The sequence below is a fragment of the Canis lupus genome, chromosome 16 (genome assembly GCF_003254725.2).
Source record: "Canis lupus dingo isolate Sandy chromosome 16, ASM325472v2, whole genome shotgun sequence".
NCBI classification, from domain to species: Eukaryota; Metazoa; Chordata; class Mammalia; order Carnivora; family Canidae; genus Canis; species Canis lupus.
In genome coordinates this window covers 14,509,413-14,533,172 of record NC_064258.1, presented here as the reverse complement: position 1 = coordinate 14,533,172, position 23,760 = coordinate 14,509,413, and the positions used below count along the sequence as shown (strand labels likewise).

Genomic DNA, 23,760 nt, shown 5'->3' with positions numbered 1-23,760 from the left:
TTTTCCACTGGTCTTATGTATTTTTTCAACAAATAGCCACCCATTCAGCCCAGCTCTCTGATCAATATCTGGTTTCTCAGTTCCTGTGTGCCCCTACTGGATCCACTGAGGCACCGTGACAGGGGTGTCCCTCAGTCAGGGTCACCATTCAGGGCTCCAGCATTTCCTGGGAGTCAGGTCACCTTATCAGGCTGACTCTGTAAAGCAGTAATCTGTTTCTCTGGCAAATAGCCTAATAGCGTCTTTGCAAGTTAATCACATTTATTCACTCTGATTGGAGTGAGGATTTTCCCAAATTGTCATGCCTTCACAGAGGGTTTCCTACCATTATGTGCTATAAGTGTGGCATCATTTTATGTTCCTACTCGTTTTTACTAATATAGAAGAAACCCCATTATAAATAATTCCAAGGGATTTTGCAGATTATTTTGCTGGTTCAATATAAGAGGACCGTTCCCTGGAACCTGGAGCTGCTGTGGTAGACAGTTTGTAGATGTAGAATGGGGTACAGTGCAATTGCCCTGTGGGTTCCATCTTGTGTGGAATGGCACCTGCTGAAAGAAAGTAAAAGGGGAGCAGATCTGTGCATCTGGCAGTCCTCCCCATTCTGCAGCATTAACTCGAGCACTTTATCCCATTATGACACTGACTCACCCTTCCTCTCCACCCCCATTGTCTGGTTCTGATGTGCTCTGTCCCCACTAATTCTAGGGTTGCACTGACTTATGCCTTCTGCACCCTGAGTGGGGAAAAAAGCTGATCTTCACTAATAAAAGTATGAAAACCGAAATGCCACCACTTTCAATGTGAACAATATATGTTTGTTGAATGCATGAATACAACAACTTGGAACAACTGCTGGCAGTGTTTCCAAATATTTTAGGCCTATTTAAGTAAAGAGACATGAATAATTTGAAACTGGCATCCTTGTTTTCTTCTTCTTCTTCTTTTTTTTTTTTTTCGCATTAGCAATGAATGTGGTGATATCTGAAGACAAATTCTTACAGTTAGGAGTGGTAGCCCATAGGCAGTAGGACCAGCAGCAGGTCTGGGACTTAGGCTGTTCTTTAGAAACCATTCTGCATATTTTTTTGGTCAGATATATGCATTCCCTTTTTTTTTTTTTTTTTTTTTGATACCTGCCTTTGATCAGTTCAGTCAAAGTAAAATCTATTGAGGTGCCTTGTACCAGACATTGTGCTGGTCATCTGGGCCTAAGGATGAGTAAGGAATAACTCTTGCTCATGAGTTCACAGTCTAGAAGGAGAGACAGAACAGACCAGAGGTGTAGTTAAAAAATATGATTCTGGCTTACAGAGACGTAACTGTGAAGGTAAGCATCTTCCTCCCCACACATTTTATTCATAGTTAAAAAAAATTCTGTCTTTTTGATGAGTGTGAGTGTATCTCACCAGTGTTCTAATGATATCACCATTTTGGTTTCAGTGCAAAAGAGTAGATGAGATTTTATCTTCATTTCCCCAACATGGAAGACCCCAGAATGAATGACAGGCATAAAAACCAGTCACAAGTTTTATTTTGCTACTTTCTCTCTGGGCGTACGTGCACAACAGTGTACAGCAGCCCTAAGTCACAACTTGGAATAAGACTGTGTAAGTACCAGGACATTCTTTATTTCCCGAAGCACACAGCTGCCAATTCCTATGTCTATATCCAGAGGTTTCCACTGCTTTTCATTGATTCTGGAGCACCCAGGAACAATGGCATCTTATTATTAGGAGGTGTTTCCAATGTGAATTGGAGGCAAGCTGAGCAGCTGTCTCCGGCGCTAAGTACTTCTGGTTTTCCTGACAAAGCTTCCAAACTCATCCAGGGGTTGTTAGACACATTTAATTCAATCTATCAGATTGTTCAGCAGTTAATGAACAAAGAAAGAGCAAAGCTGCATCACTCTGCATATCATCAGAGTGTACCAAGTCATTCTGATTTTAAAATATCACTGATATATATCATTAAAATGTCATTCAAATAAAGATTTGTGTTTTGTGGTGTCTATCTATTCCTCTATCTTGTTCCAGAGAAATTTACTTCGGTTTGTACAAAAAAGCTTTTTTGGCTTAATTTTAGGAGTTTGTGATTTCCACAAAACTAAAAATATCTGCAATGTGTATGATGTACCAGGACTCTCATTTCTACTAACTAGTAGGAAAATAGTTTGTCAGAGATATAAGGAAGAGTTTCATTTGTTGCAAGATAAGTGATTTGCTTTTGTTAATTTCAAAGCTAAAACATAAACTCAGATTGGGAATAAAAAGCAGAAAATGAAAGTTAATGATCATATGGATTCAATCTTTAATGATTTCATTCAAGGGTTGCTTTAACAACAGAAATGCGGTAGGTAACTGTCTGCATTTTATCCGTTAATTCCAAGATTATATAATGATATTAAATTTGTAAAGACACAAAAATTCTTTTAAAACTCCGAGAATACTTTATTAAAATCCACTTGGGTATAATTTATTATTAAAAAAAACTAATATTTAATTATTAACTAGTGAGTAGTACTGCTTTTGTCTTCCTTGATTAGAACAATTCTTTATAGCTCACTTTAAACCCATTTCTTTGACTGAGATACTTTTAGCTCTAAAATTTCAGGTACATTTGGGGTCAAAATCTTTTAACCGAATTTTGCCCTCAACTGCCATGGCTGGATTCTACTTCAGCCAAAGTTTATCTACCATGTTTAACATGCTCTGGCTTCTTCTGCACTTGCTCTAGATTTCTCCCTTTAAAGTGACAAAAGCAGAAAGTGTGATTATTGTCATGTAGTTGGGCCCCATAATCAGAATGAATAATCCCTCCACATAAATGCTGGCTTTTCTCAGAATTTCCTGACCCATTTTCTATTTTCTATTTTTTTTTTTTTTTTTTTTAGAAGACAACATTTTCTTTCTTGCCCTCCTGACTTCTTCAGAAATCTCTTACATTAACTGGTATTTTCATCTGCTGGCACCTCTCAACTATTACAATGTGCTTCTCAGATGGAATAGAGAGTGCCCACATTTTCTCTTAGAAAAGAAATACCTTTTCTGCAAGAGTTAGTTTCTCTAATGACACCACCATATGGACCATTTAATAGAAAACTCAAAAGACGTGAGAGCACAATATAACAGCCATTCAATCAAGGGGCAGCAATCTTTTTGTCCCTGTGTGAAGGAGGCACCCCGGGAAGGTGTGGCTTGGGAGGTGGAAGGCCAGAATACAGGGGCGGGTCCTGGGGAGGGAGGGGAAAGTCGGGGCACCTGGGTCAATGAAGGCACAGCGGGATTTTGCCTGGGGCCCGCCCATCAGGTCTGGACTCTCCCTTCCCTCTGGAAGCATGCCCTTTGCTAACTTTTTGTTTGAAGCAGCTGGAAAGATATTTTTCGCTCTGAGTCATGGCTTAGCTTTTGAAGAAGCTGCTTCATGAAAGTCATCTATTGTCATCCCTCTGGGTTCCAGCTCAGTGTGATGAGGTTACTTAAATATGTGTGTGTTCTTAGATGGTTGGGAAAATAAACCCTTGGCACCAATGTGGCTCACCCCTTCCCCACTACTGAGTTCTGCTCTCCCTAGGAGCAGCTTTCACTTCTTCTGGCTGTACCTTCTGGTATTCATTTACTTCCACATTTCCGAATACTATGTTTGTTACCGTTTCCTGATCTGCCAGGTGTAGACATTCTCTATGGTTTTCCTCCTTTGGATGATAAGGTCTGAGACTGACACCTGTGTGTCCCCTGACGTACCTCCTCTTCCTCTCTCTTCTTTGTATACGTACATCAAAGCTTTGGGTTAAATTAGTGATTGTACTATTTGTACCGTGATATATAACATGTTAAATAATAGCTGATAGTCATTGGGTACTTTTTAGGCATAAGGCACCATTTAAGAGTTTTAGACATGTGTGAACTTACTGTTGAAACAATGGTATCAAGTAGGTAACTATTGTTTTCCATTTTGTAGATGTGAACATTGAGACTGGGTTAAATAACTTTTGTTTTGTTTTTGTTTGTTTGTTTTATTTAAATAACTTTTTTTGAAGTCATACAGGTAGTAGTTGGTGGAGGCAGGCTTCAGAGCAGAGTAAATCTGACTCCAGAATCTGCTTTTAAGCACTGTACTCTGTAAATTACTCAGTTTTTTTTTTTTAATCAATACTATAGGGCAGCCAAATGCATACTATCACTTTTTTAAAAATTTCAGTTCACTTACTATAATTTCATTTCATGTTTTTCACCATGGCGTCATTTGTTTCCTTTTGGAACTCCCAGTAGCTGGAAGTTGTATGTCCTGAATTAAACTTCTGAATTTTTTTAATTAATTAATTTATTCATGAGACAGAGAGAGAGAGAGAGAGAGAGAGGCAGAGACACAGGCAGAGAGAGAAGCAGGGTCCATGCAGGGAGCCTCACGTGGGACTTGATCTCGGGTCCCCAGGATCAGGCCCTGGGCTGAAGTCCACGCTAAACTGCTGAGCCACCTGGGATACCCAAATCTCTGAATTTCTAACCTTTGCATCTTTACTACCTTTTGGCCAACATTCTGGGAGATTGCCTAAACTTTATCTTTTGACTCATCTGTTGACTTTTTGTTTGGTAATGTTTCTTTTTTGGCACGTTCCTTTGTTTCTCTTTTACTTCTTCGTGACTTTGTATTTTTGGTCCTGTCCTCTGTATTAGTGGTTTTCCTCCAGTGTCAGGAGCTCTGTGGTCATCAGTTCACATAGACAAGTGAGGCTTTAAGGAGCTGAAGGGATGTACTCTAGGGTGGCCCTCAGCCAGTGCAGCTCACTGCTGAGTGAGCTAGGCCTCACATCTGTTTGGCTGGAGGATCCCCAGTTATCATCTGGAAGCTTTTCCCATGGATAGGTCAGATTCTCCAGAATTGAGTCTTCCAGATTTGTTCCTGGGAACATGTGCTGCTGCAGGGATTGTGGGAGCCAAGTTTGGAGCCAGGGACAGAAAGATCTCATAATGCCTGTTGACTTCCACTCACTTCTCCCTTTCCAGGCTCACATTTACCCCTGCACCACCCTCACCACCATGCAAGCCCTCCCTACTTTTGTCTCTAGTTCCTGAGGACTGCTTTTTCAATTTCTGTAAAAAGAAAATCCCTTCTCTGCTGCACTTCTCGGGAAAGCATGGTCACATGCTGAGTGGGGAGCACAAGGGGGTCAGGAGGTTTCTTTGCACCTTGTAGGGAGTTCATGGCACTACTTGTAATTCTGCTGTCCCTCAAAGACCTGCAGTTTTAACTGGCTTGCTTTTCTTTGACTTTGCTTTTGGAGAGTTTTAGCTTTCTTTGTTGTAACAGGTTAAGTAATGCCTTGTTTATTCCATTTCCATCTTCTGGAAGACTGTTGACATGTCTTTCTTACTGCTATCACCTTTCCTTTTCTCTTTGTCCTTGTGGAGTTTTACTTTTTAAATTTATTCACTTTCCTTATATTGTAGTTTGGGAAGGGAGCAGAGATAAATACCACGTTAATATGCCATGCTTAATGGAAGCCTGCTTACATCACGATTGAAAAAAAGAAGTATTTTCTGGAACTTGTTTCATTTTCCAGTTAGTTTGGAGAACCCTCCCATGGTAGTTGTTTCAGAACAATGGGATGGATTCACCTTTCTTCCTTCCTGCTTGAGTTTTCTTGATGTGTACCTTTCTTTGTTTTCTTTCAGAAAAAAAAAAAATCCTGTATGGTCTCTCAGCTCTTTTCTCTCAAGATCTTCATCTGTAAATGAAAGGGACTGACAGGTTTCAGGAACTGGATCCTACATTAAGGGAAACTCGTGCAACAGGCTTCTCTTGGCCTTGTCCTCTCAAGGATGTCCTCTGAAACCTTTCTGTATTGGGACCTCTGGGTGACTTAGTGGTTGAGCATCTGCCTCTGGCTCAAGTGGCGATCCCAGGGTTCTGGGATTGAGTCCCGCATCAGGCTCCCCCACAGGGAGTCTGTTTCTCCCTTTGCCTCTCTCCCTCTGTCTCTCATGAATAAATAACTAAAATCTTAAAAAAAAAAAAAAAAAGAAAAAAAAGAAAAAAAGAAAAAGAAAAGAAAAGAAAACCTTTATTGTACTGAGGTACAAGTATGGGATATTAGCTTAAGGTATAAGTATAACTTCTTTTGGGAACATGGATAAGGCCTTGAGGATAAAACTCCAAAAATGAATTTTTATCTCCTTAGCCAGTTGAAAGGCTGGGTTGGGGCTTCAGGGCCTTCTTGGAAAAGAGGTGAATTATTCAGTGGTGTGATTCAGCTCCATCATTTCTAGGAGGAGGCCCATGTTCACGTTTCATTGCAGGGAGCTGGGGCGGGCTGGCTCTAAACTTCCACAGGACAGCGCTTTCTGCAGGAATGCCCCTTAGAAAACTCGTGGCACAGGGGAGATGAGGAGTATCATCGGCAAAATCATTTTGAGATTTCCTAGTTCAGGGGCTCGCCCTGAGCAGTAACTTTGCCAGCAGGTTGGAAGAAGACACTAGAAGCGTGTTTATTAAATCTGTAATAGATGCAAAGTTGGAAAGAATGGCCGATATAATCAATAACAAAAGTATGTCTCAAAATGATCTGGATATGTTGGGATGCTGGGTTAAAAATAACAAGATGACATTTCAAAGAGATAAATGTAAAAATCTTATTTGGAAGTTAAAAAAAAATCAATGGTAATGATGGGAGAAAAAAATCTACTGGCAGTTGTTCTGGTAGAGAAAAGACATTTAGGTTTTGTTTGACTAAAACTCAATATAAGCTGCTACATCTGATGAGGCAACTAAAAAGCTGCATTAATGGAACCATAATGTATTGATCCCAGGAAGAAACCCCTCCTTCAATGGTTAGCCAGCACCTGGAGACATGTGTTCGTGGGTGTACCTTTGATTAGATCCAGCAAATAAGAATTTGTCGGAGAGGAGCAATTAGCAAAGGGCCTAAGGCCCTGGCATCAGAGCCACTGATGGAACTGGGTATATGCAGTTGGATAAGAAAACTGTCTGCTTCTTAAAAGCTGTAAAACTTCAGGCAAGTTGCTGCCTGGGCCTCAGATGCCCTGTGTGTGAAGTGGGGAAGGGAGAGCATTTCTGCTCAGTGAGAGTGGGGGCCGGAGACGGCAGGAACTCCTGAATGAGACCAGAGAGGTACGAGGTGGGCATGAGATGGTGAACATCTTTGAATTTCAGGATAAGGGATTTAAAGTTTATCCTGTGCTACACATAAAGTATTCAGTCATCCCAGCTATTATCTTCCAAACCAGGACATTGAGAGTGAAGGGGAGCTTCCTAAATTTTGAATACAACAGATATAAAATGCTACCAGCAACTGCGTGCCAAGGGCACCCCGGGCAAACATGGGAGGAAAGGCCATCCTGGTAACTGGTGCTATAGGCTGGGGAAAACTGCTTTTTGGGATGTAAATGAGGTGCCTTTGGAAGCTCTTAAGCAGAGCTTGGCTGAAGGAACCTGTGTTACAGACCAGACCAGTGGTTCTGCTTTAGAGGAAATGAACAAGATGAACTTTAAGATCCTTTCTAACTCCTGGTATAAGTGATGCTCAGTTGGGGGGTATATGAAACAGGTGACATTGAAACCATCCTGGCCTTCCCCTGATTTTTAAAAATGTATATATTTGGCAAAAATAGGGCAGTTTCTTCTGAATTATGAAACCAAAGCGTTGGAGTCTGTTTACCTGGAACAAAGATTCTAGTGTACTTAGGGAGCTTCTTAAAAACACTGATTTGCAGGGCTGGAGTCAGAGTACGGCTGGGTCACATTAGAAAACATCATCTGTTCTAGAGTGACCCCATTCACATCTGAGATGAGCAGCAAAACGTATTTATTAAATAGTTGCTGGATCTGTGATAGGATTTGATCAAAGACAGTCCGGGAGTCATCACTTGGCACCTGTACAGGTTTAAAATAAATGTTATGATGATGTGCAAACACTGAGCAAATACCAAAGCAGTTAGATGCCCTGTCACTCAGTTCTCTGGCTCTCAGGCCCAGACTACTGTGTCCTTACTGGTTAGAGGTAGTACAGAATGCTTTTATCATTGACACAGGAGGCTGAAAATTGCTCCTCGAAGGGTAGAGAGCTTCCTAGGGACTAGATGCAGACAGGTGCTAGCAGTTCACATGCAGAAGAGCAGCTCCCCTTGGATGGGCGGGTAACTTTGTGTTGCCTTGTTAGGAAGGGAAACATCCAAGCAAGTCAGGGCCTCTCTCCCATTGAGCATTTAAGTCACTATTGTCCCCGAGAACCAGACAGTGGACCTCGTACATGGCAGGTTCGCCCAGTCCAGGAGATCCTAGGTGATCCTCTCTTGGTTTTCATTTTCACATGGGAAAGTAACTTTCCTTGAGAAGGAAGAGGTCTCCCTTTGAGAACAGGTGACACTGGACCTAAGAATTCTAAGCTTTCTCGTTTTTCAAACGGAAGGATTTGATCTCCAAGTCTAGAAGAGAAATGAGAGAAAAAGGCCAAATTTGCTGAAGAAAAAATAATTCCCCATGAAAGGCAAATCAAAATTCTCAGACTAATTATAATATAGTTTCTATTTCAGAAGGCTAAAAAAATTTTTTTTAAGTTTTTTTTTTTTTTTTTCCTGAAACCTGAATATACCTCAACAACCCTAGACATGCAGAAAGGTCTAAGAACCGGGAGCCCGTTGCAGGCAATGGCTGACGGGCTGGTTTCTGTGAGGACTCACATTCCTTCCTACATCTCACACCTGAACCAATCCTTCCTGACTTGGGCTTATTAAGAAGTAAGGTCGTTGAAGCTCTGGGCGCCCAAGTAAGAGCGAATGTACATTTCAGCTATTTCTGTGTCTAAAAACTGAAACAGGGCCTGAAAGCTGAGGAAGCTTTGAGCATTTTGGGTGCAGACATTCCTTAGGTTGTCTTCAGATATGGGTGGGTCAGTGTTTTGGGAATGGACAGCTGAGGCGATCGCACCTGAAAATAACAACTGGGTATAGCAGGATTTGCCTGCTGACCCAGGAATGACACACGGCTCACCTGCTCTTTAGACCCTTGGCTTTGGCAGTATCCCAGAGCCCTTAGCAGGGTCTGATCATGCCAGTCTCCTGTCATTGCTTAACTTCATTCTAGGTCTTCTTTGTTGCTTTTTTTTTTTTTTCTTTTTGGCTTTATTTTTTAGAGCATTTTTAGACACCAGGGGGCTTACCTTACTCTTAGGCGTTCACTGTGATCTTCGCATCAAATGTATAAGGAAAATAAGATCTGTGGATAAGTAGTTTTCAGCAGTTCTTTTGGTGGAAGTCCTACATCATTGTGCTTGATTATTTTAATTCTCCCTGCCATATGATTCCTGACATTATTCTGGACCCTTTTACACCAGGAATTACATGCCAAAAAGTACTCATATGGCTTGAAGGAAAGCCTAGTGGCATTTGTGATAGCATGCACCATTTCTAGGAGCCTCTTACTGACATCTTTTTTTATATATATAAATTTATTTTTTATTGGTGTTCAATTTGCCAACATAGAGAATAACATCCAGTGCTCATCCCATCAAGTGCCCCCCTCAGTGCCCGTCACCCAGTCATCCCCACCCCCGCCCACCTCCCTTTCTAGGGAGTTCGTTTCCCCTAGTTCGTTTCCCAGAGTTAGGAGTCTCTCATGTTCTGTTTCCCTTTCTGATATTTCCCACTCATTTTTTTCTCCTTTCCCCTTTATTCCCTTTCACTATTTTTTATATTCCCCAAATGAATGAGACCATATAATGTTTGTCCTTCTCCGATTGACTTATTTCACTCAGCATAATACTGTCCAGTTCTATCCACCGAAGCAAATGGTATTTGTCGTTTCTAATGGATGAGTAATATTCCATTGTATACATACATCTTAAAGCTATCCGAAAGATAACATTATTGTTCTCCTTATTTTGAAAATGAAGAAATTGAGACTCAGGGGTTAATCATCTTGCCCGTGGGTGCCGTGTCACAAGGTGATGAAGCTTTGATTCTTATTTTTGTTCTTTCTGACTCCAAAATGTGTGTGTGTAGTGTAGTTATACAGCTCTGCTTGGGAAGATCAATGGATGATTGATTTGCCTAAGTCTATGAAGGAAATCACAGAAGGTTAGGATATACCTCTGACTTTCAATAACCCATAGAAGAAAACTAGTCCTAGTCCTTTTTCTCAGAATCTTTCTGAATGAGGAAGATGTAAGCAAACACAGGCCTGAGCTACGTGATTCAAGCCTCTTGGCCTGGATAAATTACATTCTGGGTAATGTAGAGAAGCTACTATTGAATTACTATTTAGAATCTTTGGAGAATCATGGCTAATAAATGGGACAGGAGGTGGAAAATTGAGATAGGCAAACATTTTCTAGGTTTTCAAAAATGAGAGGACTGTAGATGAGAGAGTCTGACATCATTTCCATAAAGCATTCTTGAACAGGTTATGAAACACATAATTTGTAAGTAGGATAGGAAAGGAGTGAACCTAAATGCAAACACTGGTTTACAGAGAACTTGTCCAGGTAGCATGATTTGTTTTTGAGAAATTTAAAGTTGCAAAGCCTAAATAGATGTAAGCGCAATAGGTATGGTATGTCTGGGGTTCAGCGAGACATTTGACAGTGTCTGTGCCAGGTAATTTCACACCCAAATCTTCTTGGACAAGATCGATAAGTATGAGCTGTATAAAAAGACAGTCAGATACACCATCCCCATTTCAGTGACTTCTCTGGGGCCCTTACATACAATGCTTCACAGATGCAGAGATATTTCATGTGGATTCTGTGCTTTAGGTCCCTATTTGAAACTTAATGATCATAACTTAGATGACGATAAAGAGTACATGTTACCAAAATGTTAGGTGATCTGAAGTGGCAGTGAATACTTTGGATGAGCTTATAAAGGTTTCAAACAGATATGAACAATTTAGACAACGGAGCTAAATCCTACTGAGGTCATTCTTTGTTACTTAGTCACCAATATTAAGTTCCCTGGTTGCTGAGAATTGGGCTAGGTTCTGGGGTTAGGAAGTACACAGCTATAGAAAGGAGAACAAGACACAGATAGTATCCTCTAACAGTGCTTTGATGGAGGTAGACCCAGGATGCTGGAAGAGCATAGACGCAATGAACCCCAAGAAGGGGGAGCTCAGGACCAGGTTAAGTCCTCCTGGAGAAGGTGATAATGGAGCAGTTTTGAAGAATGAAGAGTTGTTTGCTATGGAATCGTGTGTGTGTGTGTGTGTGTGTGTGTGTGTGCGTAGGGGGTGTATGTAGTGACCAGGAGCAATGGGGTCTGGGTATGAGACAATGTGCAAAACCAGTTTATGGAGGTCGTCAATGGCAGGGATCTGGAACAGAGAGATGTTACCTAGAGTCCTCACTTTTTTGTTGTTGGGTTATAGAATGCCACTGCTGCTTTTATCAGTGCTTCCTAAGAGTGACCACTGTTGTGGTTGTTTTACATGTGTTGCCTCATGCAACCATCACAGTAACCCATTGAGGTGGCTACTGTTATTACCCCAGTGGCATAGGACACTGAGGCAATAGGACAGTCATGCACCTTGGCTAAAATCACACATTGGATAAGTGCTAGAGCCCAGATGTGAACATAATTGAAAGGGCTCCAGAGTCCTATCTGTTAACCACCACAACCACTTGCTAGAGAGTACAATAGCTAGGAGGCTCACAAGCATTTGCTGGATTTAACAACAGAGAAGTTCCTCAAGACCCGGGCTCTGCCCTGGTGCTGGTTGGTGGGGGCTGATGCATAATGAGGAAGTAGAGACAGGGGAAGGAAGATAAGTGGGCTTCACCTACAGGGTAATGGGGCCAACAAGGATTTTGTTCTAAGATAGGAAATGGTGTTTACATGCTGCAGGGGAAGAGTAAGTAGAAAGAAATTGGTTTACGGTTCAGGAGCCGGAGCAATTTTGGTTGAATTAGATTCCTAAGTGTTCTTACCACACAAATGAACAAACAACAAAGCAAAACAAAAGAAAAAGGGAAAAAAAAAGGAAGAAGGAAAGAAAAGAAAATGGTTAACTATGTGAAGTGATGGATATATTAACTAGCTTGATTGTGGTGATTATTTCACAATGCATACAAATACCTATACTTTGAGTTGCACATCTTAAATAAATATAATTGTTTGTTTCTCAGTAAAGCTGGAAAAAAAAGAGAGATCCCTAAGGAAGCAGGAGATCATAGAATCCAGATAGGCAGCAAGGCACTGCTCTGGACCTGAGAAGGGAATGTCATCCCTTTGAGCTGGGGGAAGAAGGGGTGTCATGGGAGGTAAAAGGGATGGTCTCTGTAGAATAGGATGCAAGGTTCGCTCTGAGGGGAGCTCACTGGGTGGAGTTGGTGTTATTGGACCTCAGTAGGCCTAGCATGTATCTGACTCCTTTTGCCAACCAAAATAGTTCTCACTGGACTTACCCTTCTTGTTCCTGTTCCTCCTTTTCCCCCCGCCATTTCTAGAACTTGGGTAGAATCTTCATTTCCACTTACTGGTTGTTTCTGATGTGAGTGCCACTTTTCCATTTAGGACTATAACAGAAAACCCTCCTGATAAGATGTGGTCGACTGGATGGGTGGCAAGGGAAAAGTGATTACTGCGTTTCCCCTTTATGCCCCAGGAAAAGAAAGACCTGAGAGTAGAGAGAGAGGGAAGCCATGAAAGGACGAGGAGGTGGGGGTAACCAGGAGGTGGGTTGGAGTGAACTCAGCTTGTTTAACAAGCAAAGCAGATCTAGATTAGAGTAACCATGACAACAGGCTTTGGGCTAAGGCACTCTGGATTTGGGAAAGAGGGAGGGAGGTGGAGGGGAGGTGCAAGCTGTTGGCTGGGTATCAGCCTACAGTTTTGGAAAAAGCCGGTTCTTCCCTCAGGGTCCTTGGCTGTCACAGGAATCACCATAGTCACCAATGGTGGCTGGAAGGGAAAGGCAATCAGGAAAGGAGGGTGATCAGGAAAGAGCAGTGGGTGAGATGGGTCCAGCTGATTCAAAGAAAGGGAGTGACCCCCAAGGACTAAGCAGGGTTCTTGACAGGAGGTACAGAAGAGGATTAGGGGGAGTCTGTATCTGGTGCCTCAGTCTACCCCCGTGCCTTCCAGGCACAGATGCACTATCCAGTCACATTTCATTGCTTACTCTGTGGTAGCGAAGGTGGTACCACCTCCATGGCTTTTTGTTTTTAGCTTCTCAGAATATCACATTTTCCACTTCTAAACAAATGAGGTATAAGCCCCTTAAGACTCTTTTCCTGAAGCTGCACCAAGTCTCTCTCTGTGTGTGTATGTGTGTATACACGCACATGTGTGTATGTTTGTGAGTTCATGTATTTTTTTTAAAGATTTGGCTTAATCATGAGAGACAGAGAGAGAGAGAGAGAGAGAGAGAGAGAGAGAGAAAGAGAGGCAGAGACACAGGCAGAGGAAGAAGCAGGTGCCATGCAGGAAGCCCGATGTGGGACTCGATTCCGGGACCCCAGGATCACACCCTGAGCCAAAGGCAGACGCTCAACCGCTGAGCCACCCAGGCATCCCAGAGTTCATATTTTTTTAATATTACTTGAGTTTTATGTGTACAACGTAGTAATTCAACAACTCTCTAAATTATGCTGTGCTCACCTCAAGTGTAGCCACCACCTGCCCCCGTACAGCACTATTACAATACCATTGACTCTATTCCCCAGGCTGTGCCTCTTATTCCTATGAGTTCATGTGAACGCAGCCTCTTCACCCAGCCCGGGCCTGTCATTATCTACGAACTTCTTGGAAGTCTTGTATCCTTGCTCTGTCACCAACCACTTCTGTAGCTGCTTGAGAATCTCTATCCGTAAGAATATAGATGCTTTTAAAATATGTGAATTCAGTTCCTTCCTGAGTAAGCTCAAAGCACTTGAATGGGAAATGTAAGAAATTGCCATGATCCCAAACTAATGATGCTTTTAGCTTAAGTATCTCCTCATCACACCCCAGTGAGATCTCATCCCAAACAGTACCAGCAGCGCTGCTGAGGACAGGCCTGTCGGAATTTCTCTTAGGTTAACTTAAAGTGATTTGCAAAAATGGCCTTGGGAGTCCACTCCCTTCCTCCCTTTCCAACTAAGTTTCTCCCTAAGGAAATAAAAGCTAGACTCACCATGGAATGGGCTGAATGAACCTCAGGAAGATTGGAGCCCTACACCTCACCCAGGGGTTCTTAGAACCATGTTGGGGCTGTAGGTTTATGTGTCAACAGTTATCATTTCAGATCTTCTGCAATTTTGACTGGGAAGGAGGTGATCAAGGGGATTCACATCTATTTCTCAATGTCTTTTCCTCCAAATAAGGAGGAAATAATGTAGAGCCCAAGCCGTTGGAAAAAGAAGGTTCCTTTGCACAAAGAGAAGTTAAAACTTGAGCTCTTTCTTCCAAGCTGTCCTAAATAGCTGTGAGAAGAGAAAACAGAAAGAGGACTGATTTCCCCAGGGTGCAGAGATCTTTCTCAAAGCTGGAAAGAGTATGCACAAGTCTCCAATTTTGCTCTAAGCTTAAAGCTACCCAACCCCCTTTCTTGAAAAACAGTCTTATGTCAGGTAGATTTAGTCATCTTCTTCTTCTTGGCTACATTATAACTTGTAAATGTGTAGATCTGTTCTGCAGTGTTGTGAAGAGTCCTCAGTACCTTGAGAAATAGGTTCTACATTGAGATTTCATTGGTTCAGAAGGATTTCTGGAACGAGTGACTTCGGTCTGGCCTCCTGTTGTCAGTACCGGCCAAGGGAAATAGAGCCACATGCAGAGGGAGGTGACTGGCCAAGTGCTCCAATGGAGGGAAAACGAAGGAAAGCACACTTATAAAGTGATGAGGTGATCCCTTTTGGGTGGAACTGATTAGAGAGATTCAGGAGGATTTGGGGAGGGAATAGAGAGGTGGTTCTAGAATAGAGTCTGGAGCACATTGATTCACTCACACTGTCACCCCTTGCACATAACATCTCATATAGACACGCATGTGTGGACCCACAAACTCACACACACACACATCTGCACTCATGAACCCCCCACGTATAAATCCAGATGCAAACAAAAAATTCAGTTTTGCCTATTTCATTTACTAGTTCATTAATTCACCTCCCAAGCATTTATTGGACATTTTTTTTGGGTGGGTCCTGTGCTAGACTGAGAGAAGGAGCACAGAGAAATGTCAGACATTGCTGCTGCCCTCAGGAGTTTATTGTTAGTAGGTGAGAAAGCCCCACAGACGTGGTTGTATCACAGGATGGTGGATGCTGTAATAGACGGGTAGTTGTATGAACTACAGGAAAGCATGATCTCTAGGGTGAGAAAGAGGGGGATTAAGGGAGGCCTATTAGACTGCTCTGGATGCCATAACAAAATACTACACACTGGGTGGATTAAACAGCAGAAATTTGTTTTCTCATAAGTTCTGGAGGTTGGAAAACCCAAGATTAAGTTCCAGCAGTGTTTGGTTTCTGATAAGAGCTCTCTTCCTGGCTTGCACACAGCTACCTTGCTCTGTCCCCACATGGCTCCCTCTCAAAGTATGCATGTTGGAGGGAGGAAGGGAGGGGGGGACTCCCTAGTGTCTCTTCTGGTACGGACCCTGATCCTTTGGGATCCTGGCCCTACCCTTAGGACCTCATTTAACCTTAATTGCTTCCTTAGTGGCCCCACGTCCAAATACAGGCACGGGGGTGGTAAGTGGGGAGGGGTGGGTGGGTAGGACATGTGAATTTTTGGGGGGGACACCAGACCAGCATTCGGTCTACAACAGAAGGCTCGTAGAGCAGATGACAATTGAAATATATTTTTTAAAGTTATGCAAGGGAGAACAGGGATGCATTCCCTCCCCCTTAAAAAGAATAGATTAGGAAGGGATGGAAGGACTTTCTGCATTTCTACAGATTAAGATAGCCAGAAAGTAGACAGGGAAATGGGGAGTAAGGACACATCAAAGGGCTCGGATTTACTTTGTGGTTGATATGGAGCCACTCATTCCTGTTAAGGTGGTAACAGTGTATGTCGTCTCATCAGAAGCAGAAAGCCTGAGGTAGAGGGGATACCATCCTAGGTTAGCGTGATTGGCAGTAGAGGGGAGGGAGGACTGGTTGTATTTGGTGCCTGGATGTAGGGAGTGTAGAAGAGCAGAAGGTTAAGCCGATTGAGCTGCTGTCTTGGCTTGATGGATTTGTTCTCACGGGGAGCAGGGGTGGAGGGCAGGCAGGTGTGGAGGGATAGGTAATGAGCACAGTTTTGACATTTTGAGTGGGAGCTGTTCACATATAGCTGGTCAGGAGGGAGGTCCCAGAAATGAAAGTTTGGAACCCCTCAACATTCTATGTGGCCATAGAGTGAGGGTGGGAAATGATGTGGAGATGACAGGAGGATTGGGCACAGAACCCAGGAGACCCTGCAGCTGAGGAAGGAGAATGAGAAGCTCGGGAAGGAGAGGGGGTGGGAAACTGAGGAATACATCACATCTGGAAACCAAAGGAGGCCTTGGTTATCAGCACTGGTAGCTGAAGATGGGACTGAGAAATAGCCGTAGAATCTGGGCCTTGGAACAGAAATAGTGGTTTTGGTGAGAGGTTTTGAGTGGAGAGTGGGGAGCCCAAGAACCTCATATGGAGTGAATCCAGTGTTAAATGGAGCAGAATAGAGTGTAGGTGCCCAGGAGCGGGGAGTCTAGAGTGTCAAAGGACAGCTTTCTTTCCTTTGTTTTGGGGATCCTGAAGAATGTTTACTGATAAAATTTAGAGGAGAAACAAATACAAAAGAGAAATAATTTAAAAACCTAGATTATTTATGCAGAAACACATTCAAAATCTAGGGAGCCCACACAGTTGAGAGAGACAAAAGATACGTAGACCTATCTGCACAAAAAGAGCTAAAAACTGAAGCGGGGAAGGGGTGGGGGACGGGAAGGAAGTCGTTGAGGGGGTGGTCTTATTAACACTGTATTAATCACTCGGAAATCTACTCAAGGTAGTCTCTGAGGCAAGTTTGTTTTAAAATTGGAATTTAAATAATAATAATAATAATAATAATAATAATAATAATAATAATAATAAAAACCCTCCACAAGTCTAAATACTTATTCTTTTAGATCCTAGAGATGTATGAAGTTAAATAGCTCTTTTAAGAACAGCGCTGCGTGGAAAATAACTAGGTTTACCCGGCTAAGTTTAGCATATAAAGCTCTTTACTGAATGGCTTCTTTGTCAACCTCAGGCTGGAGGAGTTCAATTCCTTTTTATTTGGTGAATTCCTTAATTGGATTTTGTTTGCCGATCTTACTTTCTCACATTGTAAGATTTTAATAAATCATTATAATCATTCCCTTATGTCTTGCAAAAATAACCTTTCTGACGGTTCCCGAATGATTTTTCCCCCCTGTGTTTGCATCATGGGATTATTAGTGTAGCTTACAAATGAATCAGAAAAGGCTGTGCAGCCGAGGGCGTATTTCCATCATTTCCTAGGCGTGAGCTGGGGGCATGATAACCTGGAGCCCCTGAGGTCATGCGTGGCTAGGAAGGCACAGCAGGCCTTGGCATATTATCTCCTGTCTGGATTATTGATGAGGTGCTTTGCTTGGAAACAGGGGAGAGATCTCCTATCTGCTTGGTTATTAAGGCCTCTGTAGGAAACAGGTTCATTGGTGATCTATGTGCACTGGTGATTTGGCTGCATTTTCAGCTCCGATCCGTCCCTTTTACTTAAGGTTGATGACTGGGTAGAGGAAGAACTTCCCGTCTTGTTTAGCTGATGTACTTGGTCAATGTCTCGCTTGAAGTGTGCCTTTCCTATGGCCCTTCCATGACAGATCTCTTCTGAGAGGAGGTGTTCTCAGTCACCCATTTGGGAACTGGACCAGGGACCCAAGGCTTTTTTCCTTCTAGCTCCCTGGGCTTTCCAATTTGCTGCTTTGTCGGTAGACTCCAGCACAGCGACCTTCTTGTTGGCGGAGCTTTTGGGAAGCTGGGGTTGCTTTGGGCGGTGGGATTTTCCAGACGAGACTCGTTTCTTTGGCATCTTAGCGCCCTCAAAGAATTAAAAGCATTCAGATGGATTTGTTTCCGGTTTGCTCCCTATGTAAGTAACCAAGCCAAAGATCTCAATCTTGACATAGAAGTAATTTTTAAGCCTGAGAAGTTTTGTTAACTTGCCTCCCCTCTCCGTAGCTCTCTCAAATTAAAGGCCACCATCCCAAGGCCCTACCAAAAAAGCCAGGCTCGGAGGTGAAGGCAACACCCTGCAATGCTATCTTCGCCCTTGCTTGGTGGTGAGCCTGTGCGGAGCAGGAGGTGTCGAGAAAAGCCTCGCATCCTTATAATCTGGTCCGTTTCTATTTCAGTCTTGAATGGATTTTTGCTACTTGCAAGGAAAGGATTCTCGATGGATACCCCTGGAGGCTGGAGGAGGCCTTATTTTATTTTTCCTCTTTGTATCTGCAGCGTCTAACGCGCCCCTCACCCACAGCACGGCCGGGCACTGATCCTGTGTGGTCTTACTTGTGCCGGTGTGTGTGTGTAAAGGCTTATAACCAGCAGTGCCCTGGAGAGCAGAGCATGGCAATAAAGTGCTTAAAACGCACAGAAAAAGATAAGCCTTGGGCAGCCCCGGTGGCTCAGCGGTTTAGGGCCTGCCTTCAGCCCAGGGCATGCCCCTGAGGACCTGAGATCGAGTCCCACCTCGGCTCCCTGCATGGGACCTGCTTCTCCCCCTGCCTGTGTCTCTGCTTCTCTCTCTCTCTGCATCTCTCATGAACGAATAAATAAAATCTTAAAAAAAAAAAAAAAAGTAAAGAAGATAGGTAACACAGGAGGAAGAAGGCAAATGCCTTGCCCCAGGTGCCCTTTGGGAGGCCGGGGGTGGGGAGGCAGGTGCTCGCAGGGCCGGGTCTGTGCTGGAGGCCCGGGTGCAGGGCAGGGGCCCGCGTGGGTCTATTTATAGCTGGTGCGAGGCTGAGCACCTTGTTCTTTTCTTAGCAGCCGCTTGACTTGCTATCAATTATCTAGGAGGTGGATGCCAACACCGGGGGAGTTATTCGAGGCAGGTGCCCTGCGGTGAGAGGGACAGGGCGGGTCACGCAGGGCCAGCTCCAGATGGAAGGAGTGAAATAGGCCGTCCTGGGTCCCCCCAGCTGGGAGGATGGGGGGCCGGAGCTGCTTGCCCCCGGGACTTGGACTCTGGCTCGGCCCTTCTTACCTGTGTTCTGCTTCCATTTGAAAAGCCCACTTGGGCAGCCCGGGCGGCCCAGTCAGTGGTTTAGCGCTGCCTTCAGCCCAGGGCGTGACCCCAGGGTCCTGGGATCGAGTCCCCCGTCTGGCTTCCTGCATGGAGCCTGCTTCTCCCCCTGCCTGTGTCTCTGCCTCTCTCTCTCTCTCTCTCTCTCTCTCTCTCTCTCTCTCGTGAATAAATAAATAAAATCTTAAAAAAAAAAAAAAAGAAAGAAAAGCTCACTCGGAAAATATGGGGAGCAGGAGGCGAGCAGCGGGGGTCTCCTCCTGGGGGAGGTGCCCGCAGGGGTGGGGGAGAGGCCCCACCAGGAAACTGGGCATAGGGGTGGGGGTGGGGGGTGCAGGCAGGGGCTGGACAGCCTCCCTCCACCTGGGACCCCTACAGGCGACAGGCGGCAGCCCCAGGACAGAAGCAGGAGTGCCTACAGGGCTGCTCTGGGCCCGGGCACCTGAGCACCCTGGTCCTGGGCCATGTGCCCCACGCCCCTCAGGAACCCTCCCTCTGACCTCTTAGATTCTATACTAGGTTCTGATCTTTTGTTTGTTTCTGTTCTTTTTCTTGCTGCTGCTGCTGCTGCTGCTGTTTTGTTTTTTCCCCATTGATCATTTAGATTCCATTTTTGGGAAGCTATTTCTCCTCTTCCTTCTCCAACTTTTTTTTTTTTTTTTTAAGTGTTGTAACAGAAACACTGTTTGCCCCTTTGCAGTGGGAGCGGCTGCCCTGGTGCCTCCTCTTACCTACCTGCCGTTCACCAGGCAGGTGCTGTAGAAGCAGGTGGAATTGGCTACCAGAGCAGTTCTGACGGTGCTGACGTCATTGCTTTAGCTCCAGGAATTGAGCGGCCCTGGAGGTGCCCGGAGGAGGCCGTCTTTTCCACGACCCCTCAGTAACCAGCCTTCTAGTCCCTGTGCTCTGCCCCCCTTGGACTTTGAATCTGATGAGAGGGAGACTGAGTTCCAGTCAAAGAGAATGGAAAGTGAATTTGTTGAACATTCTATCAGCCTTGATTTCGGGCATAAACTAGCTCAGACTTTCTACCCCGTCCCTCTCTAAATTTTCCTAATTTCCTTCTTCCGGTTGCCCTTCCAGTTCTTTCTACCTTGAGGGATTAAACTGTCGCCGCCTGTGCTGTGTGCGCTTGCTGATGCCTGGGGGGACAGCGCGGCTGCGTCCGGAAAGGCTTTGGGATCCTTGCGAGGTTCCTAACTATATGTGGAGGACACTGCCACGGTCACGGGCAGCCTCTCCCAGGGATCCCGGCTCTGGCTCTAATACCATCTGCCCGGCTAATCCACTTTCCAGGCCAGTGTCTAGCGCCAGAGAGTGTCTGGGTTTGCGAGTGTCCTGGTGCCATTTAAACCGACTCCAGCTTCCTGGGGATCAGTTTGCAGCCTTTGTTATCTTTTGGCAGAGCCACCCTGTCTTTTTCTTTCTCCTCTTCTTGGGAGTCAGACCACTCAAATTTAGCTTGGTTTATTATTTAGGGACTTCATGGGGAGGAGTTGAGCACAGAGCACCAAGCTTCCAGGCAGATACTGTGTGTGTGCACATGTGTGTGCTCCTGGGCACACAAGTGCGCACTCGTGCAGGAGTAACACACACATGAGTCGGTGAGTGCTACTGACTGTCTTGGGAAGATGAGTCCAGGATGGGTGGATCTCTTTTGCAGAAGCTGCAGGAACCAAGACAGGTGCACAACCCCAGTACCAGAGGCCTCAGATGGCTGGTAAGTAAAGAGGAACTTCCTCCGTTTTGTTTTCGTTCTAGGTCATAGCAAAACCTTTAGTTGACAAATTATTAGGTCTTCTTGCTTCCTCTTCACAGACTGAAGTTTGTGAAACAGACCTCCTATTTATACCTGTGTGGGATTGTGTGATCAGAGTTTTCTTTTCTTTTTCTTTTTTAAATTGTTGATTATGTTATTCTTGAGTGACGGGAGTTCACCATCCATAGTTTTGCATTGATATCATTTGCCCACCTTTTCTACATTGTTTCCCTCAGCTTTTATTATCCAGGGGGAGATCTGTTTGAAGATTTCTGGCTCTGGGAGGTTCGTTCTGGGGATAGGTTTTGGAAATAGCCAGATTTTTAGCCTGAAGGTTATCGCACCGAGGTTTATGATTTTGCAACATATTGGTAAATTGTATGAAGCTATATACTTAAATCCACAGTCAAATATATATATATATATATATATATACATATATATATATGGTATTAAATATGATTAAATGATTGGCTAGCACCTAGACATAACCAATAAACCTAGATGTTACTTTTGTTTTATTTTTTGTTATTGTCATATTATTACGGCCTCTTTTCTTAGCTTGCTCCTTAAGAGTCCATATAGGACCAAATCTCTCTCATTGGGATTGGCAAAATGATAATAAATGGTTCTTAGGCCCTTTTTTTTTTTTTTTTTTTTGTTCCAAGATTTAATTTAGGAGTTGGAAAACTGCAGCCCATAGTCATTCTGGTCCACTGCCTGTTTTTATAAATAAAGTTTTATCAAAATACGGCACACTCATATATATGTAAAAATACTGTCTGTGGTTGTTTTTGTGCTACAATTTGTTGTAACAGAGACTCTATGGCCCCCAAAGCCTAAAATATTTAGTATTTGAGCTGTGTTGTGGTTTGATTTCCTCTTTTCTTTATGTACTTTCAAAAGATCTATAGTGACACTAAATAGGGTATCTTTAATGGGAGAATGAGCACTATTTCTACTCAAGGGGATTCTAAACCTATCAAAAAAGGAGGAAAGATATACCTGAAATATGTATAGCAACACGTGTGATAAAAATATATGAAAAGATAACCCAACAGATATTAACAGCACCCACTCAGTGCAAGTAGCTTGTCAGGATGAGGAGAGGTATACAAGTGAACAGAACACAGTCCTATTCTCAGAGTTAATAGGACAAATCTGCTACATAACTAGAGTTTCTGACAGGCTGTCACGGTGGCTATAGGAAAATACACATTGTTATGGGATTCAGAGGAGGTAAAATGACTTTTATGGCCCAGTCTAGTAGGTACAAACTTTGGAATGGAAATTAAAAAATGATAATGAGGGTTGCTTCTTAATAACAGTAAAGGAAATCTTTATCTGTTGTCTCCAGCTGTTCACTGAAGTAGACCTTTGCTTCTATAGTTGAAGAAGTCTTGTTTTTTACAAGAAAGGATAGAAGGAATCTTAGCCAATTATTTGTCATGAGATTCACAGTTGTAATAGACTCAGCGATACCTAATTTTAGGCAGTGGATAGGAACAAAAATATTATTAAAACCAGTTAGCCTGGACCTAGAAGTGACCCATAGAGCTCATCTACAAATAGTCCACTCCTTTTACAGCTGAAGAAACTGAGTCTAAGAGATCTAGTTAGTTGTATAAAATTGTCTCCAGAGCCTAGGATTTTTGGCTTCCTGGTCTTGACTAAAGTTCACCATAGTTTTCTTTCCAATTTTTAAGCGAGAGTCTCTGTGGATGTGGAGAACATCTCAAAATTACCAGCATGAAGTCTTTATGGCCTTAATGATCATGTCAGTTCTTTCCTTGGTCCTCCTGAATCCTCAAAATCACAGATGGGGGAGTAAAGTGTTGGCAAAACCCCTTAGGCCTCTACCTGCTTCCTACTTCCCTATTGGACTGCTTGTGGGCAGACAGACCTTCCCAGGCTGGGCTGGGTGTCCTGCTCTGCTGGAGTGCCCTCAGTTTTATAGTGCTGCTGATTGGAACAACCATATAAGGGTTTATCAGTGGGGAGGAGGACAGGAGAGAGTGGGTGAGAAAATGACCCACAGGTAATGATGGGGGAGGGCTTCAACTTCCATTAACTTTCAATTAGTATTCATTGGTTATTTACTCAGCAGGTATTTATTAAGCACCTACTGTATTCCAGGTTCTGTTCTAGGCACTTGGGATATAACAGTGGTCTAACAGACAAGAATCCTCCCCTTGTGGGTCTCACATTTAAGGGTGCTTCACTATGGGAAAGTGTTTTTCATGGAGATGTGGCTTGGAATGTGGACAGGTTGAAGTGCTGGACCTGGGTAGGAAGGGCTGGGTCTGAGCCCAGCACCACCTCTTGGCCATCTCCAAAACTCTCTGCATCTCTTTACTCTTCATCTCATCTCCCTGTACTGAGTCTCTGTCTCTGTAATACCTTCACCCTGGTTCCTTTCTGCCTCCTTTCCTGGTTCTACTAATTCTACTTAACCTTAGGTTCCCCTTTAGGTTCTCCTATTACCTTTTTCTAGGAGGCCCAATGTCAGTTGTGTGTCCTTGTGCTGGACTCTGTGATGCTCTGCTCTGCTCCTCTCCAGTTTTCTAGCTCCTACCCAGCCCCACTAAAGCATGCTTGGCTCCAGATCCTGGGTCCCATCCAAGGGTCAGCTCACCTTGGGGAACAGCTCTACCCCTAGCTGTCTGTATTCAGCACTTTTGCCACATTCCTTCCATTTCTGTGATGGTATTTATTCACTACATGTTAATTCACTCATTTTACAGTATTTATTGGACA

At 43.6% G+C, this 23,760-nt stretch overlaps 1 protein-coding gene across 1 annotated transcript in view; it reads left to right on the top strand.

Moving 5' to 3' along the window:
• Positions 1-23,760, top strand: part of DGKI (diacylglycerol kinase iota) — a 428,861-nt gene that overhangs the window by 66,722 nt on the left and 338,379 nt on the right.